Below are 25177 nucleotides of genomic sequence, written 5' to 3'. Positions count from 1 at the left end.
TATAATTAATTTAGTTTAGACTACAGTGGAAATACACACATTTGAGGACTCTGTTGATACACACACACACTGCTTTAGCTACACTTTGAGGACTCTTGTGATACACACACGCCTACCTTTGGGGATTCAGTTGATACACACATACCTTTGGGGACCTTGGTGATACACACACACTGCTTTAGCTACACTTTGAGGACTCTGGTGATACACACATACCTTTGGGGACTCAGTTGATACACACACACTGCTTTAGCTACACTTTGAGGACTCTGGTGACATACACACACACCTTTGGGGACACTGGTGATACACACACACTGCTTTAGCTACACTTTGAGGACTCTGGTGACATACACACACACCTTTGGGGACACTGGTGATACACACACACTGCTTTAGCTACACTTTGAGGACTCTGGTGATACACACATACATTTGGGGACACTGGTGATACACACACTGCTTTAGCTACACTTTGAGGACTCGGGTAATACACAAACACACCTTTGGGTACACTGGTGATACACACACACACACTGCTTTAGCTACACTTTGAGGACTCTGGTGACATACACACACACCTTTGGGGACACTGGTGATACACACACTGCTTTAGCTACACTTTGAGGACTCTGGTGACATACACACACACCTTTGGGGACACTGGTGATACACACACACTGCTTTAGCTACACTTTGAGGACTCTGGTGACATACACACACACCTTTGGGGACACTGGTGATACACACACACTGCTTTAGCTACACTTTGAGGACTCTGGTAATACACACACACACACCTTTGGGGACACCGGTGATACACACACACGCACCTTTGGGGACACTGGTGATACACACACACTGCTTTAGCTACACTTTGAAGACTCTGGTGATACACACACACACCTTTGGGGACACCTACAATGATACACACATAAGAAACAAAGATGCATTAATGTCCTGTTTAGATGAGAGAAGGACCCCCGCGGATGACTATTTCTCTGTGATAGAGTTTTATTTGTCCATGTTTTGTTCAGTTGAGTGCGGCAGGTCTGATCATAGTCACATAAGTGATAATCAACAAGCTTACATTTGTATTTGCTAAAATCTAACACAATGTTGTGCTTGGAATAATTGTGTTAATTGTTTTCTGATAAGAGAGTTTCATTTTAGACACAGTGTTGCCGACTTGTTGCAGCCATGGCTCTAAATGTATTAGATTTTTGACTAGACCTACAGACAAAACTATTGACTGAGCTCAGTAAAATGTTCTTTGATTATTTATTAATAATCTGTTTAATAACTAAAGCCAAAACAAATGGTAAAATAGTAGTTGTAAATTTATGTAATATGGTTTAAACAATTAAATATATTAAATATATAAATATAATATATTTAAAAATAAATAGGTCATGTTTTGAATAACACCCATGTCCATGTTTATCATTCCATCGAATTAAACACAAATAAAACAAACATATTTATTTCAGGGTATATACAGAACTTCTTAAGTTGAATTTAATACCTTTTACTACCTTTTTTAATACCTTCAAAAAAAATGTAATACCAGCACGACTTAGAGCTGCAACTGTAGTGGCGTAAATTAAATCTTTCTAAATGCCATAACATATTGCAGATAACATATACATTTAAGTAAAGCAGAGGGATTAATCTAGATGTCACAATGGGCCTTTGTTCATAGTTTTTAATCAATGTTATGCATGTCATTAATATCAATAGCCGCTCTTCTAAGAACAGTTCAGTACGGTTACGGTTGTTTCTCCACTGAGCCTAGATCAGTGCGGCACAATTACAAACCGTTCTCAGCACGGTTAGACAATCGTGCTGAATCAATGATGACAATAATACTTACAAAGAATTACATTTGTCATTATCATGCTGCCTTGAATGTGGGTTTTCTGCTATATAAAGTCCTACTGTTACTTCATGAAGAATAAATGTATAGTTTACATCAAACAATATATGTTTTTTTATATGCAAGTTAATTTAATGAATATTATTTCTACTACAAAACAAACAAAAGATTATAATAAATCATTCAATTCAAGGCTGAAAGCTGCAAACAGTCATCAGTAATTAAATAGAAAAAGAATATACATCTCAAAAAAAAAGTCTCACTTCTGCCACTCTTTGAAAGTTTTGATTTTGGTTTGTGTCATTGTAAATGCTCACACTAGTTATGAGCTGATTTACATTTTTCTGTGTTTGTGGAATAAAGCAGGCGAGTCAGCCGACCAATAAATGAGCAGGCAGAGCAGGATTCTCGCGATGACCAACAGCGCAATGCGGTTCTTTGTTATGAGCTGCAGTTTCAGTGTAAACTTAGAAGGCCTGCTTCTTTGGCGATGATGTGTACAGTATTAGATTTGACATTTAGCGGACATTTGCGCTGAACACGCAGTGAATGCAACGCATCCAGATTCGGCCACCTTCTCCGAAAACACTTAATCTCGGTAGGTGGATCAACATTCACCACATGATATACATGGTCATCTGTGCTATTATTTGTAACTTTAGGTGGGATTTGCAAACCTGTGTACTTTTCACTCTTCAGGCGTTTGCAATTTCTGCAGTCACAAAAGCTCCCTGTCATCTGACAGCGGAAAGCCTTAAGTGATTGACGGCTCCCAAATATATTATGAGGTTGCATAGCTTAATTTTTGGGCGCATATGCAACCAGAATAGTCACAATTTCGAGCCCTGGTGTGTTGACGTTGCGGCTTTGTTGCCAAGTTACCATACCACCTCACGATATCGCTCCGGTCCTACTCTCAACATTTAAATAAATCCACGCAAATTTTAGAATAAAGGCCTGCACTCAACACAAACTGAAAATGTATCTAAAAATCTAAAAATTTATCTTGAGCTCGAAAATGTAATACCTCGTCAGATGACATTAACTACTTTTCAATACTTTTTAATGCCCTTAATTTTGACTAATTTCATTTACTAACTTTCACAACCCCCGCGGACACCCTGTATATTCTGGGTATTTGACAAATCAGTAAATATATGCACTAAAAACAAATTTAAAAAGTCCATAGGCTTCCTTTACCCGTAGGCAAAACTAAAATAGGCTATTAGTAACAAATATAAACAAAAGATAAAAAACGTTTTGTGAAAGCAAGAGATAATCTTGTGAGAGTGCTGTTATAAAAGGAGTCTCAGGTGACCAACAATTGTGCATTACTGCAACACCATTTATTCCAGAACATCTGAGCCACTTTCATTTCTAAAGTTTTCATTTTTGGTTTTATTTTATTTTTTTAAGTCTATTTAAAGCTGCAGTAGGTGATCATCTTCAGAATCATGTGTTGTTGTGCTGGTTGAAAGTCTCTTCACAGTCCAAAAGTAAAGATTAAAGAAAATGATCTAAATGTGTTTATATGTATTTTTATATTCTGGGTAAGGCATAAAACTAAAACATGTTCATCCAATTAAATATTGTCGGGCTGACAATTCCCATAATTCTGATAAGCAGGTCAAACTGTCAGCAAATGTAGATTTGAACCACTGGGCATCTCTTCATGCAGATTCACCATTTGCCTGTGGATGCGTGCATGTGCGCCGCGCGTTTATGTGCAGACGAGCAGTCACAGTTGCAAATCAAATGCTGAATAAAAACCTGTTAAACTCCTGAATCAATATTGGAGTGAGTTTTGCACGCTGGAAGAAAAATAATACCATGACTGAAGTATTTCTGTTAGGCTGGTCATGTTCTGTGTTAAACTCTTTTAGTCACGCAGAGCTGATGTAGATTGTGTTGTTATGAATGGGTTATCTGCACAGAAGTGTTGTTCAGCCACTGAAATCTCCCCGTGATAGATTGATGCGACTATTTTCAGCTTCATAAGGTCCTTTTACAGCGTTGATAAAGTAGATTTATATTTAGTTTAACAACAAAACATCAGTAAATAGAGCTATTCAGCCTAGCCTACTTGGGTCATTTCTGAACAATGACAGCCAGTGATGCGCTCTTTATATTGTTCACCACTACTCTGAATATTCATGTGAAATAGCATGCAAGTATGGTTTAGTAATAAGTGTAATTCCTGCACGCCACCGGCTAAACACTAGCTACATTTCTAAATGGTGAATGACATGATCTAGTGGGTTGTCCACTGCCATCTTTACGATGAGCATTCGTGTTTCAGAGACGTGGCTTTGGATGGCAGGGGAGGGACTGTGTTTCAAAGATATTATGCCAACCGGTTAGCATTTTGGCAGATCACCTACTGCACCTATAACTTGTTTGTTAATTAAATCCTGTTTTGTTATTTAGCCTATTATTTTTAAGTAACAGTGAAGTTGCATATTAACTTGATATGCAAAGAATGGGAAATAAATTCTTTTTGACATGCTGATTTTGGTAAAAATTGTGAATATAGGTAATACTCGCCTTGCAATTTTAAAATCATTGTATTTTTTTTCCTTTGAGCAGGCAATTTTCAATTTAAATGATTGCTGCTGCAGTCTGAAGTGTCGGTTAGGCAATGCTGACGGACACAGCTAAAGCTGGACAAATTACAGTTATTTGATTATTAATTCTGATAAGAATAACATCAACAACAAGATAATATTAATAATAAGTCTTTTATTTAAAAATGAATTTAACACATGTAATAGGTCTACATAAATGTGAAATGAGCCAAACATCATCTTTAAAATAGTCAGGCCTCAGCTCTCGGTGATATCTCTCCCTATCATCGATACACAACACTAGTGTCCATCGGCACAACCCTATCTTGTAGTAAACATAACTCCAAACTGCAATATGGTCATTTAAATGTCGTTCGCGCATCGACGTTCAGGGGTTCGAATTGAGATCGCCATCTTTTTACGATTAACTATGCAGTCCAACTATCACTTGCCAGTAATTAACCAATCTTTTATAGTAAAATCTGTATGTGTACTATTGGTCATACTGTATGAATTAACTCCAGAATATCTGGCATGTGAAAATACATAATTGAGCTATCCTTTCATCTTTAAATAAATTGCTTTAAGACACAATTGTATGATGTTAAATAGTTAGAACTAGATTACATTTTAAATAAACCTGCCAAAGGGTCTGTCTTACCTTGTTCTGGTTAGTCTGCCCTGTTCACTTAGCAGCAAATATCACTAGATAGGCTACCTGGTGCCTGAATGAAAGGGTTACCGTCTTATTCCCTGATCTTCTTGCTTTGTCTGACTGTTGTGGCTCAGTTTGTTTGTGAGGATCACTATTCTTCACGTTGTCCAAAGCAGGTGAGGAGACAGAAGCATTATGGGACTGGATGTCAGAAAAAAAACAGAGAATATCGAAATCAGAAATATTTGTCAAGACAGAACAAGTATATTCTTCTTTTTCTATATTCAGGGTTTCTGCAGATATCATAATGTCAAATTTAAGACTTATTAAGACCTTTTTAAGACCATTAAGTATTAAATTAAGGACCTATATCGCAATATCAAAAACATGCATACACATAAAGAGATCAGAAGAAGAAGAAACAGACAGTAAAATAGACAAACAAACAGAGAAGTAAAAAGCTTCTGGAACTAGGTCATATCATTAATATCATTCAGGATAATCGTTTTTAATTATTTTATAATTAATTATAAAGATTTTTATAACCATTCAAGATTTTTTAAATACATTTTTTATCTAAATGATGCATCACATGCTTTTGTTCATATCTCAGACAGTTCTACCCATTAAAGTTAAATATTAATGGCAACAGATCTTGTGTTGCTCTAAAATTATATTTTTTATTAAGGCAGAAATAAAAACAGAAAACAAGTACACTCACTAAAAATATTGAGGTTTTTTATTTTTTATTTTGCCCACTCAACAATTCACACAACACTTTCTGACTAGTTTAGTTATCACCAATAAAGCCTAGAAATTGGGCATCAATATACTGTAAACTGATACATATATATATATATATTCCTTTCCAGTTGAAGTCAGAATTATTAGCCCCCCTGTTTATTTTTCCCCAATTCCCGTTTAATGGAGAGCAGATTTTTTTTCAACACATTTCAATCATAATAGTTTTAATAACTCATCTCTAATAACTGATTTATTTTCTGTTTGTCATGATGACAGTAAATAATATTTGACTAGATATTTTTGAAGACACTTCAAAAAATAGCTTTAAGTGACATTTAAAAGCCTAATTAGGTTAATTAGGTGAACTTTGCAGGTTAGGGTAATTAGGCAAAATTTTGTTACTTAATTTTAGTTTGTAACTTGTAAATTGTTTTAAATTCGAAATTGTAATATAGGTCTATACATCAGTGTAAAACCTATGAATGATGGAAAAACATTCTGTAATATTAAAACCAACTGGGTCTACACTTTTGCATGGCCTCTTTTTTTAAAGAAACTTATCCCTCAGGTTTTTCCAAACTTTTACAAAAACTGTCCTCCTTTCCCACTGCTTTTGCAATTTCTAGCCAAAAAGTATTGGTCATCTGGTTCTACTTCTCCCTATGATCACGCATGGACTGATCATAAAGAAGATGTGTGTATAGGGCTGGATGATATGACAAAAATTTATATCACGATATACTTCTTAACTTTTGGTCGATATGATATAATTCCGATATCGATATGGACAATATTAAAAAGACATTAAAAAACTGCCAAGAACGCACACAATAGATGTCTGTACCTACAAATATCTGCAAACTGAATTTGCAAAGTCTATAATACCTCCAGGCTCTTATAACTTTTCTTTTGATAAAAAAGTAAAAAAAAAAATTATTTGTTCACTTTTTAAAATGTTAACTCTCTTTTTTGTATTTAGCCTTTACAAACAGACATATATATACATATATACACAGGGCTTTACATTAACACCCGCCAACACGCCAAATTCAGGTAGATTTCAGCTTTGGCGTGTTAGACAGTCACTCCCACAAGCCACTTTGGCTGGTTGAAAATAATTTTTTTTCAATTTTGTAGTTTTCCTAAAAGCAGGGTTCGACAATATAAGGATGACCCAATATGCGTGCAAATGTGATCTTAGAATCAAGAAGTAAAATAATTGTGATCACATAAGCAGAAGAAAGCAAGTGAAAACCAAATGAGAGGATGATCATTAGCCACGACAGATTACTGTAAATATTTTTGATACATGACAATAGTTATTTTTTTAAAGTCAATTGCTTTTCTTTCTTTTTTAAGAAATGTTTTATTAAATAAAAAGTATAGTATACAGCTATATTTTGCTTGTTTTGACACATTAAAAATTTGTGTCTAAGAAATAATTATTGTTTTGTATGGTTATAGAGATAAATTTGGTAAATCGTTAATTTTGAGCTCTAAAAAAAGTCATGCTAGTCGTGCAAACACAATGAAACCATGACTCCTTTGCTCATGCTCATTGAGCAAGCTCATACTCGACACACAAAAAGTGAAATGATTGAGGACACATGTGGACATAACACAAAATTTAAATCCAGTAATTTTAGCATGTCAACGTCAAACTTATGCATATAAAATATATTTTTCCAACAACAAAATTGTGGATAGTGAAAATGCAGAGTGGCTAGTAATGTTGGAAATCTACTAGCCACAGTGGCTGGTGATCAAAAAAGTTAATGTAAAGCCCTGTATATATATATATATAGCTTGTTCATTCACATCTGTATTCAGGGCACACTTCAGGGCAAACTTTCTGCGACGGAGCTAACCAACTGCTGTGCTAAGCGATGGCAGCGTGTCTGTGATGTCACATGCGTGATGACGTACATCATGCTCTTTCTGATGGCTGAGCACTGACCGTCATTCAGTGACAAATGATGCAATCTAGGGATGTAACGGTATTGCAAATACCGTCATACCGCAATATTAATTTTTTTCCGATATTAGCATAGTCGCATGACTCGATAAAACTATAGGTCTTCTGAGAAAATTTGCTCAGGCGAATGAAGCGAACGGGAGGTAGTGGAAACTACAATTCCCATCAGCCCAGGGGTTGCCAACATTCTTTGCGGTCTGTTGTCGCTACAGATCCAGTAATGCGGAAATGAAGTGTGCTGCTAGAAGCGGGGATGAAAAAGAGCTGGAAATGATCGAACATAAAGCGGGTGTTGTCGCCGCGCGCGTACTGAATAGCGGTGTTGTCGTGCGCGTACTGAATTGCGGTGTTGTCGCGCGTGTTCTGATCAGCTGTGTTGTCGCGCGCGTACTGTAAAGCGGGGAGGGGGGGTTGAGCGCGCATACTCAAGAGCGGTGTTGTTGCGCACCTACTGAAGGGTGGGACGGAGGGTGTGTCGCGTCGCGGGGGCACTTTTGATCATTTTGGAAGGGCACTTTCTATCCAAGACTAAAAAGGGCATGTGCACTGCACAGGTTGAGCCCTATGTGTGCACGTGCCTGCAAGTCGGGGAAAACGACTAAAAACAGTCATGGGGACTGCAGAAACACAGCACACTGTTCAGATTGATGCAGACATTGACTTGTACCGCAAAGAGATCTCAATTTCACTCACGGCTTGTTCTCTCAAGTGGGGGAAAGACAATGCACAACGTCACCCACTGCTGTCAACCTGGGCCAAGTCATATCTCTCTCCTAGAAACCTCAGTCCCAAATGAGAGGGGTTTTTTTCTGTTGCAGGGGACATTGTAAATACTCAGAGATACCAGCTTTTACCAGATTATAGTTATATGATCATTTTCCTCAAAACCCATCTCTATCTAAGTGAGTGATTAAATGTTGAATGTGATGAGTTTTCAACAATACTAAATTGAAACTTTATTTTTTTTACATTGTTTAATATTTTTTTGTTATTAAAATTGAAGTTCCTGTTTCAAAGCTTACAGATAGATGGCTAATTTGTATGTCATTGACACTTTTGGCACTTTTTTGGAGTATTTTCATAAGTTTTGTTTTTCCTGTAAATGATTCAATAAATACTGTACCGTGACATTCATACCGAGGTATTACCGTACCGTGAAATTCTGATACCGTTACATCCCTAATGCAATCTATGAGATCTTATAAATATATATATATATATATGCAAATTTATATCGAAATACCGGAAATGAGTTTAAAACTCATATCACGTTACTGAAAACAATTCTATAGCGATATATATTGATATCGAATCATTGTCCAGACCTAATGGGTGTATGCATGCATCAAGTTTATATATGCGCAAGTTTCATACATGTTTTGAACATAGTATAGGTTTATATGCGAGTAATTTATATGCTTGTGTTGATAAGCAAAGTTTTATTTAGATCGTACACGGCGCCTCATAGCCATCTGTGTCGGGAAGGTGGATGGTGAGGCGACAGGTTGACTTAAACTTAAATGATGCCTCATCTTCTGTCATTGCTTCTGACTCTGAGTATGTTCTATCGGGTGGAACAGATTTGATGTGTTTCCGCTGTTAGTCGGCAGACTCTGCACCACTCTACCGCACATTTTGCAGAGCACCGAAACTATACGTTTATCGAAACTTAAAAAGCTGAATCACTTCCACACCACTGCATTCGTCTTTCCTCTCTCATCAACTAATTTGTCTGCATTCTTAGTTGTGGAAGCTTGTTCATTCACATCAGTATTCAGGGCACACATTTTGTAGCATTCTGCAACGGAGCAGCTTAACTAACTTCTGAGCGCTGGCAGTGGCAGCGTGTCTGTGATGTACGTCATCACGCAAGTGACATCACGCTCATTCTGAGCACGAAAAGTCATTCAGTGACAAATGATACAAGGTATAAGATCTTATCTATAATAAAACAGACGTATGCAAATGTATATCGAAATACCGGAAATGGGTTTAAAAATCATCACTGTTATTGAAAAAATCTATCGCGATATATATTGATATCGAATTATTGTCCAGCCCTATGTGTGTACAGTCATACCTGTTTCAGACAAAATCTCTTCAAAGTGTTTCATATTTAATTCAAATCAAATGCGGCACCGCACGAACTGAAAAAAGATTTTGTGAGCTCTGCCAGCCAAAATCATGTCGCGGCGGGCGGAACTCCATAAACACAGTGATGACATCACATTTACCGCGTGCACTGAGTTCAATAACAGAAAGCTGATTGGCAATTGTCGGTATAGGGCATGTCGGTCTTATTTGTAGTTGTAATAACGCAAATTACAATTGGACTAGTGAAATAAAGAACTACAACACCCTGAAAACCTAGCAACAACAACAAAAAAAGAATTTAAATGAGTTTTAGATGTAGCGTTACATGGACATCGCAAAAATAAGACCTGTGCAAAAATATTTAAGACTTAGAATAGTGAATTTAGGACTTTTGAAGGCCTTAAATTTCGATTTTTTTAATTTTAGACTTTTTAAGACCCCGCGGAAACCCTGTATATTCCTTCTGACCAGACTTTCTACTTATACATGTCAGTCAGTATTGCTATTTTGACTGTCAATATTACAGAATAAAGCATCCGTATAATTATGGTTGAATTTTATGTTTCATAATATAGACAATTGGTAAGTGAACCTACTGATTTCTGTAGACTCATACTACTGACCCCTACTCACCATAACCAGAATCTCCATAATTGTAGGTTATATCTTCTCCTGGAAGTATGTTGCACACAGCAAAGATATGATTTTTATTTTGCAGTTAGGAGCTTTGTGGTCATCATTTACAAGTCTCCCTAAAGACCCATCTTCTTTCGATGCATCCATGCTGAAAAACATAAAACAATCACTAAGCATAAAATACAAACAATTTTTAAAGTTTATACATTTAAGATGTACTATTTTTTTTTCTGTGACCATCTTCAAAGAGGTGTTAACAATAGTATCGAGAATGAATTCTATTTTAAAACTTGCTAATTATTTCACTAAAACTACAGATTTGATTAGAAGTGTTAATTTACATTTCACTTCTCAATTCCTGTAAAATATTTTTTATGTCTGTGAGGAACATTTTTAATGAAATTGCAATCAAATATGGCAACTGATTGTAATCAGAATGATCAGAATCAGAAATACTTAAATTTTGAGACGCATAATATATTATCGGCCATATCGATATCAGCCAATAAATGCTATTTTTTTAATGTTATGGTCATCAGTCTGATATCAAAATATGGCCGATATATTTAAGCTGATAGATTACAGAATTGCCTGCCTTGCATATGCGTGGGTCGAACTTGTACAGAGTTGTGCAGTGCTTGGACATTATTGTTGGGTGATACACAATTTTCATATCATCCACCTTTGAGATCACCGATCATGATACTATAGCATAGGCCAGGGGTCACCAATCTTATTTCTGGAGGTCCAGTGTCCTGCAGGGTTTAGCTCCAACTTGCCTAAACACTCCTGCCTGGGTGTTTCAAGTATACCTTGTAAGACCTTGTTTAGCTTGTTCAGGTGTGTTTGATTTGGGTTAGAGCTAAAATCAGCAGAACACCAGACCTCCAAGAACAAGTTTGGTGATCCCTGGCATAGGGGCACGGCAGTGTTATGTTTGCTTATTTGCTCATTTATTTAACCACATCTAAACATATTTAATAACCTTTCGGCTAATCATACTCACCACCCAAACTTGTACTCAAGAACAAAATCGCCTCTGAATAAAGCTTCAGTGGTGAAAACTCATTCTCCTAAACAAAAGACGTTCATTAGCTGCAGTTTGTTGAAAATTAATTATCATTGGTACATAATTGCATTTTTAAAGTTTGCATTAAATTCTACAGACTTTTGTGTTTTTATTTGAACTAATTGTTCTACTTGTCCTGTATGCTTCTCAAGCTTTATGAGAAGTGTCATTAATGTCTTTTCAGGTGCACTCAAAGGGCAATCGCCTGTTATGTCATGTCATTCAGTTTTTGATTGTTAGCATGATGTAGGCCTTTGAAATAATATTTATACAATATAGTTATAATGACATGTATAGATGATTAAACCAGTGTGTTTAAACTAGTTTTAAATTTGTTTGTTTTTGTAGTTTGGGCCAAAACAAATGTTTGTTGCAATTTTAATAGTTTAAGTTCATTTGATTGACTATTTAAAAATCTGTGGATATTATCAATGCATTTATTGGATAAAATAAAATTGCTACCTTTTAAGTCCCCATCCCCAGAAGTGATTAAGGTTACACAGTCATATATATAAATGTGTAAAAGATGAAGCACTATGAATATATATTTAAAAGAAAATATGTCAAATAAATGATCAGATCTCTGTGTGGAGCACTGGCTGTTGTCAGACTCAGACAAAATTTTCTCTGAATAATTACAATATATAGCTAAATGTATTTGAAAACATAGACATACTATTGAAAATTAATACTTTAATTCATTAGAGTCGTACTTCTGTGGGTATTTTGGTTAAAGTAACCTAAAAGTAATACAAAAGTAGTGTAATGCATTTCTGAGATATTAATATTGTCATGTAACCAATTACAAAAAAAGAAATGGCAGTAACTTTTAATATATATATATATATATATATATATATATATATATATATATATATATATATATACACTGTAATGCATTACATTTTGGAAGTAACTTGCCCAACTGTGTTCGCTATTGTTTGTTAGCACAAAGATTAGATATTAACGGGGATTTGGAACAAAATTGTTTATGCACAACGGGCTCTCTGCACAGCTAGAGTTTTAAAGCCAACGATAAACTTCCGGTGATAGCTTAATGTGGGTATTTTCAATTTCACAAGGTTGTTTGTACAACATCAATGTTGTAATGTAATTACAATACATTCAGTTAAACAGACTAAAGCATTCATTTAGTTGTTCAAGCGTAAAATTAGATGAACGATGGTATAACCACTAGCGCCGTCAGTACAGCAAAAGGCTAGCGCAGAAATTCCATTGAAAATACTGGGTAAAGTCTAAATCGAATACGTGGCCGGCTGGTATGTGCTATGCACATCCATATAGCAGCATTTTTATGATAGGTATCTGTATAATACTGTATAATAGGCGACTGTATAATAGGCGACGCGGTGGCACAGTAGGTAGTGCTGTCGCCTCACAACAAGAAGGTCGCTAGTTCAAGCCTCAGCTGGGTCAGCTGGTGTTTCTGTGTGGAGTTTGCATGTTCTCCCTGCATTCGCGTGGGTTTCCTCGGGGTGCTCCGGTTTCCCCCACAGTTCAAAGACATGTGGTACAGGTGAACTGGGTAAGATAAAAATTGTCTGAAGTGTATGAGTGTGAATGAATGTGTATGGGTTTCTTAGTGATGGGTTGCAGCTGGAAGGGCATCCGCTGTGTAAAACATATGCTGGAATAGTTGGCGGTTCATTCTGCTGTGGCGACCCCAGATTAATAAAAGGACTAAGCTGAAAAGAAAATGAATGAATGAATGTATAACAATAATGAATATTTTTACAGTACTGTGACGGTTGGGTTTAAGGTTGGGGTGGAGGTAGGCTTTAAAAAATAAAATTTATTGGGTATTTTAATAGATAGCAGCATAAATAATACTCAATACAACTACTGTTTTTACGTTACTGTGACAGTTGGATTTAGGGTTGGGGTGGGGATAGACGTTAATAAAATACAACAAATGTGAAATTTAAGAAATAATATAAATAGTTTTCGTTAACTTTCGGCTGCAACCATATCTGATCTAGCAACAACCAAAATACAGGGTAAAAAAACTGTCATATTTTGAAGACATGGTGGGGGGAAATGGACTTTAATGCAGTGCTTCTTGTCCGATCTGAAACCCACTTTATATCATATATATAACAGGTAGTGAAGATTACTGATTTTTAAAGAAATCAGATCTTAAACGTGACAATTTTGAAATGGAAAGATGTCATTGGAAGCCATTGGAGTGCCTGGCTGAAAATTAAAAGTCTGGTAATCTGTAAAATATTTTACAACATTACAGATACATTAAAAACTAATTTAAGTGTGTGTATGGTTTGCATTGGTTACTTTAACAATTATAATAGCAAAAATAATAAATGTAGTGCTTTGTTGTATATACATGTTCAGAGTTAATAAATGTTTCAACCCAATTTAATTAAAAAAGTATGATAAAGTACAACAGGTAACACTTTAAAATAAATTAATGGATTAAAGTCAACGGTGAGAAAAAAGCCAGATTCATTACAGTTACTGTGCTTATAAAGGATAAAATAATACAACTGAATATTATTAGTTATTATTCCCATTTAGTAAAATGACTGACTTTAGTAAAACGATTGTAATCAGATTACTATAATTTTAACACATACATCAGCATTAAGAAATTATCATCACCTAAGATTAACATTAAACTTTACCAATAACTTTAATTAACTAATGTTTACTATTGAAGCCTTCTTGCACAGAGTTAACGTACAGTACAACTGACCTATAAATATTTTGAATTTTAGTAACAGTTTCAGTTAATTTTTCAACCTGTAGTAGGCCAGATGAACTTGAAAATATTATTGAAAAACAATTAAGTCTCTTAGAATGTTGCACTGTTAACAATACCACTGCAACACAACATGGATTTTCTTAAAAAGAATGGTAAAAGTTTACATAATAAATAATTATTCAATGTATTTTGAGTTCCCATGATGTCAATATTGTACATGTTCATTATCATTCTATATTGAACCACTGAACATCTGCATAGAGAGATATAGACAGAGAGAGAGTGTTTGTAAGTATAACTTACCTTTGTATTTGTTGATGAATTGCACTTGCAGTCCTGGTTTGTCACTTTTACAACAAATATAATGTTCTGCATCCTCTTGAGGTATTTTACGCTTTCTGTTTTTTCTTAATCCCAGCATGAAGACAAAGGGCATGTTTCCTATAAAGACTTTACGAAAAATAAATATAATAAATTATATTATGCTAATAAATAACATAATAATAATAATAATAATAATAATAGCATAATACATTTTATATATTGTTTATTGTTCTGCTGAACTCAAATGATTTCACATACATCTAGTAATGTACTTCTATCTAAAATCTAAAAATTTAAATCTGAAATTAAATCATAATGTAATTAAAAACAGAATAGGTAGGATGTAAATCACATCCAAGATTAATTTTCCTATATTCGTTAAACAAAGCTATAAATACATTGTTATTTAGACTGAAAACAGGGCTAGACCCACATGAACCATTTTCATGTTTTTGTAACTTTACACACCTCAAAATTATATATACTTTGATATAATAAAGACGTTATATAATGTTCTGTGCGTTTGGGCAAGCTAATTATCATCATTAAAAGACGTATTTACTTAAAGTAATTTAAAATAATCACCAAATTAAACAAAAAATAAAGATTTTATTTTTGGGGCAACCACACAAGCACACGCAAGCACTATTTTGATCAACAGAAATGTAGTGTGTTAAACAGTATACAGCTAACATTGCTATTAAATACATTTCAACAAATATAATCGACAAAGGAATATAAGCACTAAACATACATCTTACAAAGGCAATGTTTTGTCGTGTAAGCAGTAATTATGCATTTAAATATATAAATTGAATTACCTGCTCTTTCAGGAGAGATGAGATGAGTTCGCGGGAAAAGGCGTCTCCAATTGATTGCGTCAGTAGCACGTGTTTGCAAATGCCGCGCGTTCATGAGTTGAATGAGGCGCGGGAGAATATCCAAAATCATGTTTACATTTCTTCGCTTGTTGATTCTGTCTGCCGCCAAGCGCATTAATCTCTATTACGACGTTGTACTGAACCATGGAGTTGTTCTTGAGGCTGATGACCTTATTGATCACATGTGCAGAAGCACGGCCATGGGTGCGGACTAGATTTGCGATCTCCTCAGGCCTGTTTGCAGGCAGTGGTCTAGCACCACCTCATCGGCGTCTCGATGGTGAACCGATAGCCCGGTGGTCCGAACCCCCGGGGATTGGACATGCAACGAGCACACCAAGTGGTCCTTATGCGGATATGTACATCCTACAGTCATCTGCGATCAGATCTCCCAATTTCGGATGGCTTCGATTGCGTGCGACTGCTTGCTTTACTGGACTGCCGCAAGGCCGGTGCAGAGCGGTGAAAGATACGCTCCAGCGCTCCATTTGATCATGTTGTTATCTGATTAGATGCATGTCATCCAGTTCAAGTCACCTGTCAGTTCCAGGTCATGTTCGCTGAGTTTACAAGTGTGTTGTTGTATCAGGGTGCCAGTTATTAATTAAAAACAACGGAGACAAACCATCTAATGTTTTAACACACATCTTTTTCTTTCTTCATTGCTTCTTTATGTGTGTTTAGTTGTGGCTTGACAGAATATCATGTCATTGCCTACAGGATCACGCGGTGGTCCAGGACCCCAGTTTGCAGGGTCGCGCGATGGTGGGCAGCACCAACAGCAGCAGCCAGGGTCTGGTGCGCGGCGTCCACGCAATTGGCAGAACGCAGACGATGAGTTCACCGATCGGATGCTGGACCTGATGGCGGATTTGCGAGTGAGAGTGCCACGCGCGGGCTACATTCGGACAGCTTGGGAAGGACAACATCATGACCCTCTCACCCCACATCAACACGGCAGAGTCGTTATCGCACCTGCAGATAACCCGATGATTTTTGACGCTATAGGCGGTGCTGGGCGGAACCTAAAGTCTATGCTGCGACACCTTGACGTAGCACCCTTCACCCTCCAGGTAATGGCACAACATCAGATGGACGTCCTAACACTAACCACCGCTAGCTTCATCTGTTACCTAAAGCATAATCGAGCGGATTTGCGCAAACAACAGCTGGTAATGGAGACCATGGTGCCTCATCTTCCAGTTCGTGTTATTATGAGACCTGCTGAGGCACAGGCAGAGGTTGCGCGTCTCTTAGACAATGTGCAAGCCTTGCGGGATGCCTTCTGGTTCGCAGATGGGCTAGAAGCCATACGACGCGCTGGTCCGAACGCTCCTCGCGGAGCTGATCTCTGGGATCAGCAGCTGTCAACATGGCGCAATAGAGTGACGCTGGCTGGAAAACTTCGGTTCCTGCACCTAATGGCGTTTATGCTTCAGGAACATCGTGCCAAAGAGGTGGCTGTTGGGGCAATCATTTTGACTCTTGTATCCTTCTCAGTTAGAGGGAATATGTCGGCAGCAAAAGTAACCAGAGTGGTAGCCGAGCTGACACCGGTGATGCCCTACGCAGGGGAAGCTTTAACAGCAGGAGATATTCAGCTGACATGGACAAACTTCGGGCAGTATGTAGATGATACTGTTATGCCAGCCATAATTCGAAGATGGCTGACTTACATTCCCCAGCATGCATTGAGGGTCCGTGTTGTACTTGCACAAGCTGCCGGTTCAGGACTTACGTCCCTAGACGTGATAGCGCGAGCCATACATGAGAACCCTGCTTTCCCGTGGATTTTAATTCAGCGAATGTACCCGGATCAGTGGGACAACGCAGGGCTTGCTATGAGAAGGGTGGGCAATAATCCCTATTATGGATTTCGTCATAACCTTGAGCACGTTAGAGCGAACCAATTCAGACATCTAGCTGCGTTCTGCGGGAGGCTTTTAATCGCTCTAGGAGACGAGTCTCTAGGCCGGTATCAGGGCTTCCAAAACGACCGACTCCGTGTGGACGTCTGGAACAAGCTGATTGCAGGCTATGTTACAGCTCGCGGTAGGGAAGCGCTTGATGTTGAGCGTCCAATGTCGGATGCAGAGGTGAGAATGCAAGCAGCTATGACAGACCAGGTTGCATTGTATCCGGCCAACCTGGGAGGACTCGCGAATATGGATGGGCACCCAGATGCTCCTCCCCCAAGACCTCGTCGACGACGACGCCCGGGACACCCCCGATACGGCAACGCTGCTGATTCATCGGACGATGATGATGATGATGATGATGGAGGAAATGCGGGGGCAGGAAGAGGTCATAGACATCACAGGCGTCAAGACGGAGACAGGTCAGGCGATGACGGTCGCGGCTCTGGTCATAGTAGATGTGATCGAAGTGCTACGCAATCTGATGGGGACTCCGGAAATGAGTATCAGATGGCCAGCCAAGAGCCAGCTCCTCAGCCGACCCGTACATTAACTCCTGGACAAAGACAGCTCCTTGAGCGACTTGAACTCATGCGAGCGGGAATTGACGAGAGAGAGCGAGAGAGGGAGAGAGAGCGAATGGCACAGGCGAAGGCAACTAGCGCAGACCAAACTCACCCTGGACTTGGGGCCTTGACAGAACAGGAAGACGAGGTGTTTGGCCCGCAAGTATCGGCATCAACGCAGCCTCCAGTAATTACAGCATCACCAGCTAAATCCGCGGCAGGACCAGCAAATCATCATGGGCCCAAATTAGAGACAGTCGTGTTAGGACCACCACCTGGGTTATCGTCTACACCGGCACAGCCCATTCCGTCTCCGAGTCCATTACGACAGCCTAAATACTCACTTGTTGATGGTCGATTAGTTGACCAATCTGGAAATAAATTGTCATCTGAGATGGTGAGTCAGAAGTGGACGTCACACCCACAGTCCTCCACCAGCGAGGACGAAGGTGCGTCTGAGGGAGGTGCACTCACTGACCCTAACAGAGATCAGCTGCCTGCCAATAATCAGTCAGCACCTGCCACACCCCGAGCTGAACAACCTCCGGCCTATGTTAGTCTCAACACACCGATGTATGCTGATAGCACAGATATGGCCCATGACTCACTTAACTCCACCATGTCGTCTGCACAGTGGTTTTATGATGATGACGGTCGAGATCCTGCAAATGCTGGCGGACAGGCTCATTTAGGGTCTGAGTTGGTCCGAGCTGGGCCGGCCGCAGGCCACGGAGCTCAACCAGGTCAACAACGCTCCTACTCGGTGGGGCACCCAGGGTCCGGATTATTCAACCCAGGACCTCCAGCAGGAGGATATTCACCCGCTCGATCCACAGATGGAGTACGGCAGAGGCATACTCAGTCCACTTCTTCATCAACTGGAAAATCTACTGGGACTGCCGCCGACCCCTCGACCCACTCCCGAGGAATATAACAGGTTTTTTCCACCTAGATCAGGCCACTCTGCACCGGCATCTTGAAGCAGTGGTTTTCAGGGAGTTTTTAATGCAGCTATCAGGAGCATTTGCACTAGTAGATAAGTTGATTCATGTTATGTTGGCTATGTGCGGTTGCACGGTTCTGAGCCATAGTGTTTTTAAGTTTGTAAGTGTCTTCTCGAGAAGGTTTTCCGTTTTACGCTTGGTGCTACTGCTGTAGCGTATGTCAGGGCTAGCATGACCATCTTAATCGTTAATGTAATTGTTGCACTGTAGTCTACTATAATATCATCAGTAATGATAGAGGTATTGATGAGGAAGGACATAATTATAACAACACGGAGAAGATCCAATAACAGAAACTACCTCATTTTCTAAATAGATAAATTAGTTCATTGTTTTCAAAAAAAAAAAAAAAAAAAAAAGTTGAATGAGGCGCTGTGGGGATGTGTGCTTAACACACACACACACACATACACACGAACAGAGGGGTGGGGGAGGGGTGGAGGAGGGAAACTGCAGCAGGTTCAACTTGGAGTTTGCAAAATGTATGCATCCACGTGTTGAAGTGTTCACATATTGTTTTATGTTGAACATGCTCTTTTCATTTGACTTTTTTTTAGAAAACCTGATTTTCTTTGATTATGGTGCACTTTAATTTAATCTCCAAATAAGTAAATAAATAAATATATATATAATAAAAAATAATTATATAATAAATATATATATATATATATATATATATATATATATATATATATATATATATATATATATATATATATATATATATATATATATATATATATATATATATATATATATATATATATATATATATATATACACATATATTTCTTAAGTAAATAAAAGTGAGGGGAAACCTGATAGGTGTTGTAGACTTGAATTACGTTAACAAACTAACTTTATATTATTGTCGTCATCATCATAGTCATAGGCCGTACTCACACTAGGTACAGTTGCCTCGAACCGGGCCAAAGCACGCTTGTCCCCCCTCCCGTCTCCCCCGACGGCCCGCGCTCACACCATATCGGGCCTCGGCACGCTTACGTCATCGCTGCTGCGCTGTTCAGAAGCGGTCTCTATGGCAAGCCTTTTTAGCATTTAAATCTTTGTTCTGACTCCATAAATATATTTAAGAGATATCTCTAATTATATTTTGACTAGTCATAATTATAATTCGACTAGTCAGAATAACAATTAGAGATATCTGCAATTGCAATTGTACTAGTACGAAATCAGATTGGAGATATCTGCAAATATATTATGACTAGTCATATTCCTCTATTGACTTCCATTGAAAAATATTTGCAGATATCTCTAAATGAGTTTTGACTAGTCACAATTGTAATTAGAGATATCTCTAACTGAGTTTTTACTAGTCATACATTTGGAGATGTCTTTAATTCGTAATATTTAGAGATATTTACAAATATATTTGAAGATATCTCTAATTAATTTACTAATAGTTGAATTACAGTTGTAGATATCTTGAATTGGATTTTTGACGAGTCAAAACTCAGTTAGAGATATCTGCAAATATTTTTCAATGGAAGTCAATAAAGGAATATGACTATTCATAATATATTTGCAGATATCTCCAATCTGATTTCGTACTAGTACAATTGTAATTGCAGATATCTCTAATTGTTATTCTGACAAGTCGAATTATAATTATGACTAGTCAAAATATAATTATCTCTCTAAATATATTTATGGATAGTCAGAACAAGGTTTAAATGTTAAAACGGCTTGCCATACGCTTTCACTCAGCAGCACAGTGAAGATTTCTCTAGTTATATCGTTTCAGTCGTTTGTTATGCAGTGACATGCAGTCAAATATTTCGCCAAACAGTCCTTAGGGATGCGGGGACACGCAGTCAGATATTTCGCCGTACAGATCCGCCACTTTTGGCGCTCATAAACAATCAAAGCTCTCGTGCTGCAGGAATGAGGAGGTCTGCTGAAGGCGCGCAGCTGGCGTGCTGGGAGGAGTTTGCGTCTTTAATAAACTACGGCAGTTTGCGATCACTGAACAGTAAGAATGATTAATAAATCCATATCAAACAGTCCCTTAAAAGTCACGTCTCGCTTTCGGTTTCGGGCTTTGGCGCGTTTCGCGCTCACACACAAGCGTACCGCGCCAAAGCCCAAGTGTACCGCACTCAGGCACACCTCTTCCAACCGGGCCAGGGCCGGCCAAGTGAACCGTGCTTGAGCCCGATTCAGCGCACTCACACTTCTCAAACGATCCGGGAAACGGGCCTGGGCACGGTACGGATGGCATAGTGTGAGTAGGCCCATAGTGTCTACCCCAGGGCAGCACTCATGAGGCGTCTGTGAGTTGACAGTGGGGGATGGGTGCTCAAGACACACACACACACATACACACGAACAGAGGGGTGGGGGAGGGGAACTGCAAGCAGTTAACACACTTCAACTTGGAGTTTGCTAAATGTATGCATCCACGTGTTGAAGTTTTCACATATTTGTTTCACATTAAACATGCTCTTTTCATTTGACTTTTTTTAGAAAATCCGATTTCTTTGATGGTGCACTTAAATCTCCAAACAAATTAATACATTTCTTTATTTATTATCTATTTATTTATTAATAATAAACAACTGATATAAAAACAGGGATTCCTGATCTATCAAGCATGTAGTTTGTATTTCTTTTTTACTATATATATTCATTCATACATTCATTCATGGGGATGCCACAGCGGAATGAACTGTCAACTTATATAGTAAAAAAATGAAATACAAACTACATGCTTGATAGATCACATACACATTTTTATTAAAGGTTTTTTAAGTAAATAAAAGTGAGGGGACAGCAGACCCTCAATTTAACCTCTAAACACATCTGATCGAACTAATTTGAGCTTCCAGAACTGGTTTGACACAGTATCACCAGTGATAAAATCATTCTCTAGTAACTCACTCACTCACTCACTCACTCAGTATCCTTCAGCATAGTTATTGATTTATCAGGGGTCGCCACAGCAGTATTAACCGCTAACTACTCTGGCATATGTTTCCTACAGCGGGCCCATCCGCTACGCCATTGCCTAATCCCTACCCCTAAACCTCACTCACTCACTCACTATCCTTCAGCATAGTTACTGATTTATCAGGGGTCGCCACAGCGAAATGAACCTCTAACTACTCTGGCATGTTTCATACAGTGGGCCCATTTGCTACGCCACTGCCTAATCCCTACCCCTAAACCTCACTCACTAACTATCCTTCAGCATAGTTACTAATTAATCAGGGGTCGCCACAGCAGAATGAACCGCTAACTACTCTGGCATGTTTCATACAGCGGGCCCATCCGCTACGCCACTGCCTAATCCCTACCCCTAAACCTCACTCACTCACTCACTCACTCACTCACTGTCCTTCAGCATAGTTACTGATTTATCAGGGGTCGCCACAGCGGAATGAACCACTAACTACTCTGACATGTTTTATACAGCGGGCCCATTTGCTACGCCACTGCCTAATCCCTACCCCTAAACCTCACTCACTCACTCACTATCCTTCAGCATAGTTACTGATTTATCATGGGTCACCACAGCAGAATGAACCGCTAACTACTCTGGCATATGTTTCACACAGCGGGCCCATCCGCTACGTCACTGCCTAATCCCTACCCCTAAACCTCACTCACTCACTCACTCACTCACTCACTCACTATCCTTCAGCATAGTTACTGATTTATCATGGGTCACCACAGCAGAATGAACCGCTAACTACTCTGGCATATGTTTCACACAGCGGGCCCATCCGCTACGTCACTGCCTAATCCCTACCCCTAAACCTCACTCACTCACTATCCTTCAGCATAGTTACTGATTTATCAGGGGTCGCCACAGCGAAATGAACCTCTAACTACTCTGGCATGTTTCATACAGTGGGCCCATTTGCTACGCCACTGCCTAATCCCTACCCCTAAACCTCACTCACTAACTATCCTTCAGCATAGTTACTAATTAATCAGGGGTCGCCACAGCAGAATGAACCGCTAACTACTCTGGCATGTTTCATACAGCGGGCCCATCCGCTACGCCACTGCCTAATCCCTACCCCTAAACCTCACTCACTCACTCATTCACTCACTCACTCACTCACTGTCCTTCAGCATAGTTACTGATTTATCAGGGGTCGCCACAGAGGAATGAACCACTAACTACTCTGACATGTTTTATACAGCGGGCCCATTTGCTACGCCACTGCCTAATCCCTACCCTTAAACCTCACTCACTCACTCACTATCCTTCAGCATAGTTACTGATTTATCATGGGTCACCACAGCAGAATGAACCGCTAACTACTCTGGCATATGTTTCACACAGCGGGCCCATGCGCTACGTCACTGCCTAATCCCTACCCCTAAACCTCACTCACTCACTCACTCACTCAGTATCCTTCAGCATAGTTACTGATTTATCAGGGGTCGCCACAGCAGAATGAACCACTAACTACTCTGACATGTTTTATACAGCGGGCCCATCCGCTACACCACTGCTTAATCCCTACCCCTAAACCTCACTCACTCACTCACTATCCTTCAGCATAGTTACTGATTTATCAGGGGTCACCACAGCAGAATGAACCGCTAACTACTCTGGCATATGTTTCACACAGCGGGCCCATCCGCTACGTCACTGCCTAATCCCTACCCCTAAACCTCACTCACTCACTCACTCACTCACTCACTCACTGTCCTTCAGCATAGTTACTGATTTATCAGGGGTCGCCACAGCAGAATGAACCGCTAACTACTCTGGCATATGTTTCACACAGCGGGCCCATCCGCTACGCCACTGCATAATCCCTACCCCTAAACCTCACTCTCTCACTGACTCACTCACTCACTCACTGTCCTTCAGCATAGTTACTGATTTATAAGGGGTCACCACAGCAGAATGAACCGCTAACTACTCTGGCATGTTTTATACAGCAGGCCCATTTGCTACGCCACTGCCTAATCCCTACCGCTAAACCTAACTCACACACTCACTCACTATCCTTCAGCATAGTTACTGATTTATCAGGGGTCGCCACAGCGGAATGAACCGCTAACTACTCTGGCATGTTTCATACAGCGGGCCCATTTGCTACGCCACTGCATAATACCTACCCCTAAACCTTACTCTCTCACTCACTCACTCACTCACTCACTGTCCTTCAGCATAGTTACTAATTTATCAGGGGTCGCCACAGCAGAATGAACCTCTAACTACTCTGACAAATGTTTCATACAGTGGGCCCATCATTTTCACTCACACTAATACACTACTGCTAATGTAGTTGATCAGTTCCACTATAGCGCATGGGTTTGGACTGTGGAGGAAACCTACGCCGACACGGGGAGAACATGCAAACTCCACACAGAAATGCCAACTGGCCCAGATGACACTCGAACCAGCGACCTTCTTGCTGTTAGACAACTTCTTGTCGGCATAAACCAAGCCATAACTGTAAATTATTCTCAATATCAGAGAGGATGATTAGTCATATAACAATGATGTAGAAGCATGTAACCCTCAATGTAAATCAACCTTAACATAAAATGTGAACTTATTCATCAATCTGATTGACTAATAGAAATGTTGTTCCAGGTTCAACAGGTCAAGGGTGTCAAACTCAGTTCCTGGAGGGCCACAACCCTGCACAGTTTAGTTCCCAGCCTGCTTCAACAAACCTTTAGGTTTCAAACCATAGACATTATAATAGAAAGCTAAACGCCTCATGGTCCGCTTCAGTCTGTTGTTCCGATAAGTCAACGAGGTTAATCCGGTTATGACTGCGCTATAAACAGAGGCAACTGAACAGAGGAGCTGCTGTTTTGCCTGATATAAAATATAAGAACAGTGTATTTTCTTAACTGATTATAATTTTATGGTGTCAAAAAAAGAAACTTCCTGGCAGGATTATGGCCCTCCATAACCACGTCTGGACACCCCTGGTTTAAAGTGATCTATTGTCTGGGTAGGTGTTGTATATCCAATTTAAACTAGCTTGTAATAAGCTGCCAGTACATTTCCTGTTATTTTACAGACATATTTCTCTAGATATTATTTCTTATACACTTTATTATTCAAATACTGAAATATCAGTAAAAGTCACTTTGTTAAACTGTAGAGTTGAATTTTCCACATCAAAAAAGT

The 25177-nt window shown here is 39.0% G+C and overlaps 1 protein-coding gene and 1 long non-coding RNA gene across 5 annotated transcripts in view; both read right to left on the bottom strand.

The window, feature by feature from the left end:
* LOC108183675 (NACHT, LRR and PYD domains-containing protein 3) overlaps positions 1–25177 on the bottom strand; it is a 65516-nt gene that overhangs the window by 3264 nt on the left and 37075 nt on the right. The gene's annotated exons all lie outside the window — the stretch shown is intronic.
* Positions 2026–15546, bottom strand: LOC147844901 (uncharacterized). The gene is made up of 5 exons (XR_015483748.2): positions 15499–15546; positions 14657–14803; positions 11551–11617; positions 10542–10692; positions 2026–5296 (listed from the first exon to the last, which is right to left on the bottom strand). It is a non-coding gene; the product is annotated as an uncharacterized LOC147844901 (long non-coding RNA).

This window comes from Danio rerio, chromosome 4 (assembly GCF_052040795.2).
Source record: "Danio rerio strain M-AB ecotype USA chromosome 4, GRCz13ab, whole genome shotgun sequence".
NCBI lineage: Eukaryota > Metazoa > Chordata > Actinopteri > Cypriniformes > Danionidae > Danio > Danio rerio.
Note: the sequence above shows the minus strand (reverse complement) of the source record. Positions and strands in the feature narration are given on the sequence as shown.